The 7,140-nt window shown below is 34.9% G+C and overlaps 1 long non-coding RNA gene across 1 annotated transcript in view; it reads left to right on the top strand.

Moving 5' to 3' along the window:
- Nucleotides 1–224: 224 nt before the first annotated feature.
- Nucleotides 225–7,140, top strand: part of LOC136794037 (uncharacterized) — a 178,458-nt gene continuing 171,542 nt past the window's right edge. Inside the window, exon 1 of the long non-coding RNA XR_010840206.1 lies at nt 225–344. This is a non-coding gene — a long non-coding RNA (uncharacterized lncRNA). The remainder of the gene's footprint in view (nt 345–7,140) is intronic.

Below are 7,140 nucleotides of genomic sequence, written 5' to 3'. Positions count from 1 at the left end.
AAGGTCATTCTTTATTCTGATGGCATTCATATTATAAGTTTTTATTCTGTTTAAGTAGTTAGTTTGAATATTAGGGGATAAATTGGCCCTGAGATTGAGATATACATCATGAAGTCTGGTCTCTCTTCAGGCTTGGTCAAGATCTATGCAACTCTGGCCAGTTGGCTCCCTTTCACATCTTACTGACACTATGGACACTTCTGCAACTTGATCATGTTCTCTATCCAGCCGCTGAGAAAGTCTGTGTTCCTGAAGTCCCTTCTGTGGAGTCACCATGATTCTTGCTGTATCAGAACTCGTGGAGGACTTCTCTCAATTTGGTGTCACACTACGTAGAAATGAAGGTTAGTTCAGAGCCCTATCTCTGCGTGATCTTGCTGTCAAGGTTGCATTTACTCTGGGTCTGCTCCCTTGATGAGGACTCACCATTCTGCTAACCTTTCCCCAGGATTTCAATCAGAATGTGGAGCAAATAACACCTCCATTATAAGCTTTTGAAACTCAGAAATATTGTGACCATGACACAAAACTTGGCATATTCCTTTCTTATCTGTATCTTATTTCCTTACAGAAAACACTGAGAATGAGAAGGAAATCTTGCTTTTATTTTTTTCCACCTTGTATGCATGATTCTTTGTAAGTTTTATTGAGATATAATCCATGTAATATAGAATTTCACAGAACTTAAATTCACCATATTAAATGCTATAATTAACTACATTCACAAGGTTGTACAATCATCACCACTATGCTATTCCAGAATATTTCTATTACACAAAAAGAAACACCATAACTGTTATCAGTCATGCCCTCCAGTCCCTGGGAACTACTAATCTACTTTCTGTCTCTATGGTCTTATCTATTCTGGACATTTTATATAAATAGGATCACACAAAACATGGCCTTTGTGTCAGGTTTCTTTCACTTAGCATAATTTTTTCAAAGTTCATCCTTGTTTTGCGTGTTTCACACCCATTAGGATGGCTATCATGAAAACAATGAAAAATACCAAATGTTCAGGAAGATAATTGGGTGCCTCATACTTTGCTGGTGTGACTATAAAATAGTGCAACTACTTTGGAAAATAGTTTGGCAGTTCTTCAAAAAGGTAAACATACAGTTATCATACCACCCACTCTTGGGTATGTACCCAAGAGAATTGAAAACATTTTACACAAAAACTTACACATGAATATTCACAGCAGCATTATGTATAAGAGCAAAGAGTGGAAACAACTTAAATGTCCATTATCTGATGAATGGATGAAAAAAAATGTGGTATAGCCATACAATGGGATATTATTGAGCCATAAAAATGGAATTTAAACATATGTTTTCAAAAATATGTCCTATTTCTATCAGTATTTTTGTTTTCTCCCTTTCCTAAAAGAAATAATGATAGGCATACATGTATTGTATACTAACAAGATATATATAAATCAGAGATTTTTTTTTTTTTTTTTTTTTTTGCGGTACATGGGCCTCTCACTGTTGTGGCCTCTCCCGTTGCGGAGCACAGGCTCCGGACGCGCAGGCTCAGCGGCCATGGCTCACGGGCCCAGCCGCTCCACGGCATGTGGGATCCTCGCGGACCGGGGCACGAACCCATGTCCCCTGCATCGGCAGGCGGACTCTTAACCACTGCGCCACCAGGGAAGCCACGCAGAGAATATTTTTGAAAATATTAAATCCTGATAGCTGACAGGCTTATATGACAGTGAGATATGTAAATATTTACTTCAATAATATATGAGAAATAGTTCTGTATATGAGAGTGGTGTATCAGGCAATATGCTGTCTAAAAGCTGACCTTAATTTAACTTGATAATGCATAATTATTTATCAGGAGACAAGCAGGAAAGAGTCTGGTGTTCCATGCATTGAGGAAGAACACTTGTGAAAAAACTGAGGCATAAAATAGTTTGTAGCTGAGTTATGGGAAATAACATTAGACAGTGTTCAAGGACAAATCCAATATGGTCTTAACTAAGATAGGGAATGTAGGTTTTATTGTACAAACAAATGTACAAATGAAAAATTTGTGTATGGGAAAAGAAGAAGCATGGAAGAGAGAAGAGTCCACTTAAGAGGCCATTTATATGTTAAGTTAAAGATGGGTGAGGCATCTAGATAGAGAGTACAGAATACTAAAGTTCAGAAAAAAGATCTGGAATCTAGACACAGATTTAGGATTCAGTCGTTATTTATTAATTATTGGAGTAATTGTAGCAGAATGCAAATATATTACTTTGCATTATATTATATTGAAATCCACATATACACACACTCATGGTACTTGGGTTTATGGATATTCAGCTTGAATCATTTAGAATTTCAGTGTGTAGAGGAGGAATTTAGAGTCAACATATCTAATGAACACTTAAATATTCATAGAAATTTTCCCACTGGAATACTTTAAAGCAAATTGAAGTTTCAATATTACTGAAATGAAAGTGAAATACATAAGATTATAAGCATTTTGTGTTATTTAAAATATAAAGCGCTTATGTGAGTTTTACATTGGCTCAAGACTTGTATTATTTTGTTAATGATAGCATCAGGTCCTAGAAGTACTATTTGGGTAGTGTCATTCTATTGAAACAAGATTGCTCTGAAAATTTTAGCTAGAATCATCCTACTTTGATCTATATTTTTGTTACCCTTGGGCCTAGAATTTAAATCTGCTGAATTGCAGTTATCCCCTTTCATTGCTGATACTTAACAATTTGGGCTAGCATTTATATACTTTTAATGCCTTGCCACAGTTAATTTGCATGTCTGTTTCATATTCCATATTAACTCTTTTGGAAGTGTGGAATTCTCCTGAAAGAATTCATTGATGTATACTTCATTAACATTCACTTGGAAGCTCCTGCTCTGAACAGATTTTAAGGAAGATAATTACTAGTACTGAAAGATGGCTTTTGGTATATTTTCTATATTAGGAAATATGCTTTACATTAAAACTCATCAAATATGCATAATACCTTATTAAGACCATTATTATTATTTACTGAACAAATATATGGAGTTGACTCTCTTTGAGTGGTACAATATACACATATTAAAGGTATAATACTTAAGTCCATTGATACCACATTGCAGTTAACTGTTAAACTTTATAAAGTGGTTTTGTAAATGATTCTGCTGATTAGGGTTTTAAAGACTGTAGAAGGGAATTAGGGGAATAATATAAGAAAAATACTAATGACCTCATTAAAAACTGTTTTGCAGAACCTACATGCACTGAAATGCACACAGTAGCAACAATTAGTCAAGCAAATAGGCAATGAGTTCTGATTCTCTTACCTTACCAGTAAATTCTGCCAGTACATAATTTGTGAGGCATAACATTACCTGCTAACGACTCTATGATACAGTTCAGATAGATTTTTTACAACGAGAATCAATAACTTTAGAAAACATTTAGAAAGTTTTACTTAGATTGCTAATATGATTAAGTGTGGGGGGAAAAGACAGCTATAATTTCTTTAAACCTTTGTCTTACCAGAATAATGACTTTTTTATGAAATAAATCCATAGTGATTTCTACCCTAAAGAATAGTATGTTAAAAACAAGACAACAGGCCCCAAATGAAGTCACTTATGGTAAGCCCCATGTCACCAAACTAAGACTTAATTACAGTTTTGGTCTCTTCTAGAAATGGAATCTTAAACTAGTCAATCAGGAATCAGTAAGGTAGCCCTAGTAAGGTAGGCTGCCCAATAGACCACATGCCATCCCCTAAAGGAAGTGACCGTACCACATCCAATCCACTTTTTGCTAGTATAACTTCCTTGTTCCCACTCCCTTCTGCCCTTAAAAGTCTTTCATTTTGTACAGCTCTTTGGAGCTCATTTCTATGTGCTAGATGGAATGCTACTGATTCATGAATTGTTGAATAAAGCCAATAAGATCTTTATAATTTACTCAGTTGAATTTTGTTTTTTAACACGTTCAACAATTTTCCAATGATTTTACTGTGGTGGTTGTACGTGTATTTTTACTTAGTTTTAATAACCACAAATGTATCTCAATATTATTGCTAAAGAAAAGAACATCTACAGTGAGTAAGACATGACAAAAACTAGCTTCAATTTTGAGCAGATTATACTTACTGTAGTTGCATAATGCAATTTTAAATAGATTTTTTCCACCTGAGTACACTGCACTGCACATTACATTACTGTGAAGGATTAGTATACACTTCTGAGGTCTTGTGGATTCTCCTTTGCCTGAGTGGTGATAGAGGATCTTAGGTTTCCTCAGGCTTACTTGCTTCCAGATAGAGCTTTGACTTAAGATCCTCAGGAGGAATTTTAGATGGAGCCAGAGAAAGGAAGTGAGAACTCAATAATTCAATGGTGTGAATTATGGTTTATCTTTGCACTTGAATTTCTTGTCTCTTGCTGGTGTGAATTATAACTTTACTACCAGTTACATGTAGATTTGGAGGCTGTGTGTGTGATTACATAAGTCTTTAAGTGCTTTTAACTCTGCTAATCTAAATAAAAATTCATTGCTGTCCTTTTTTAAAAACTCATCTGTATTTCTACCTACACATTCAACAGAAAAATCATTTTGTATAGACTAGCCTTTTTTTCTGTATGTGTTTTTATAGACTTAATTGGAGTTCAAAGATTCCAATATGAAATATTATCTTAGCCATAAATCTTATAGTCTTTTTTGCAGCTTTACATTTTGAAGCTTTATCCTTAAGTTTATCTAGTAATAATTGGTGTTTCCTTTATTCATTTCCCTGGAAAACATTCAGTGAAACAATTGTCAATTTTATAATATACTAGCCTTAATGGGGTAATTTTTAGACATCCAGGGAAAATTACACATTTCCTTGATTTTATTTATATAGTTTTTATGATTCACGCACTGATTTATTTATTTTACAATTATTTATTTGACTCAGTCTATACTCACTGATGGGCTGGTATTATGGAAACCATAGAGACAGCTAGGCATAATCCTTCCCCTCAGCAGCATGGAATTTTCTTTCACTCACTTAAAAGGAAAACTAAGGAATTCAATCATCTTTAACACAGGCCAAATACTTCCTTTTTTCAGGAAGTATTTTTTAGGAAGTAAATTACCTGATGTTGCTTATCTAAATCTTTAGAGAATATTAATATCAGTCAGTTACTCATTTGACACATATTTATTGACACTCACCATATTTCTGTGCTTTTCTAAGATCAAGTAAAACAATGATAAATAATAAAAGCTCCATTCCCTATGGGTGTTTCATTAAGATCTAAGACAAGAAAAAAAGATAAGAGACAGCTAAAGTATTGTGTGATGGGTTTAAAGGAAGTAGATAATATGGGATAACATTGAAGGAGCCTCTAATCTAGGCTGGACTTTGTCTAAACTAGATTGGATTTTGGATGCTCTCCTAGAATAAATGACACCTCAGAGGAGACCTGTATTTCAAACACTTAGTGGATGGGTTCAGAGAAAGAGGACAAGTATTCTAGAGAGAGGAAAAAGCATGTACCATAAACCTGGGTGAAACAGTGACATATTTAAGTAACTGATAAATGTTAAATATGGAAAATGGGATGATAGTAATAAGAGTGGAAAGGTAAATAGGAGGCAGATCATACCATATTTGGATGTCAGCAGATGAGTGATGGGGAGCCAGTGAACTGCTTTTTAAACAAAGAGCAATTCAATCAAATGGATGTTTTTGGAAGCATCACTCTGTACACAGTATGGAGATTGAATTGGAGGGGGAAAGAGTTTATTAGAGGAAAACTGTTGAAGTGATTCAAGTGAAGGATGTTGGTCATCTAAACAGAGGTGTTGAAAATTGGAGAACTATTTAGCAAAATAAATTTATAGGACTTTGTTACTGAAGGGATAGGAGAGATGTAAATCAAACATGACTGCCAGCATTTTGTGTATTTTTTTGTTTCTTAGGTGGATGGGATTGCCATCACTCTGCTTATGAAACACATTAGGAGGAGCAGATTTTTTTGGAGAAAATAATGAGTTTTCTTTCAGATCAATTACGTTTAAGGTGGTCATGGGGCATCCAAATGAAGATGTTTAAATGTTTAGCTGGAAATGTATAGGCAAAATGTACTGATCAAGGGCTTAGATGAAATTTGCCAAGGAGAGTCAAAATCAAAAGAGAAAAGAAAGGTGTGAGAAAAAAGCCAAGAAGGACAGAAACAAGGAGCTGCTACAGAAATGTGAACTGAACCAGGAAAATCAGATACAAGTAAGAGAATACTCCAGTAAGGGGAGTTGTTGATGCTATCGAGAATTCAAGAAAGATAGCAATTGAAGTGACTATTGGACTTAGTGACAACAAAATTATTTTTACCTTGCAAAAACATTTTTAGGGGTTATGTTAGGTATGGTAGCCAAATTCTAAAGGGTGGTTCAGAGGGCGGGTGGTGAACAGGTAGAAAAAGCAAATTTAAATTAACACAATACTACCTGAAACTATGTCTAGCTAGAGAACTAGCAATACAAGAAACAGTGAGAGTAAATAGAATCACAGGGAGCAATTAGCTTCATGTTAACCGTCCTTCTACTCAATTTCTTTTTTCTCTACCTATCTTTTTAGGATGTATTATCTTTACATATCCTCCAGCTAAATATTATCAGTAGTAGATCCTCTTTGCCTCCAAATAGCCTGAAATAAGATGCAACCAGATATATATTAAATAATAATCAAGTAGTGTTAATACCATCAATGTTTAGACTACTACTTCAGCCACTGTCATTGCTGAATGGGAATGACAAAGGGTCCAGACATAATTTAAAGCACTATTTTACTTTAAAAATCTAACTGGCTTGTGTATTCTATAGCTCTATTCTACCACACAAAGGCACTTCCTTAATACCTTTGCCTTTAGAGAGTGACCTCAATGCTTTCTAGACATGTGGAAAATGTCCCCTATGAACACCCACATCTCCAACTTAATTCTCCCACTCTTCTTGGGTTCCTCTCCCTTAAACAGTTGTCCTCCCCTGATTTCTGATGGTTTCAGCCATCCATTCCTTCTAGAGATACCCTAACTCTCCCTACAGAATGATGAAGTTCCCTTTTCTCAGTTCTTTCTTCTGTCTTATAACACCCTAGTCTTTGGTACCTGCTAATTCTAAGCAGTTCC

Source organism: Kogia breviceps, chromosome 4 (assembly GCF_026419965.1).
Source record: "Kogia breviceps isolate mKogBre1 chromosome 4, mKogBre1 haplotype 1, whole genome shotgun sequence".
Lineage (NCBI taxonomy): Eukaryota > Metazoa > Chordata > Mammalia > Artiodactyla > Physeteridae > Kogia > Kogia breviceps.
Note: the sequence above shows the minus strand (reverse complement) of the source record. Positions and strands in the feature narration are given on the sequence as shown.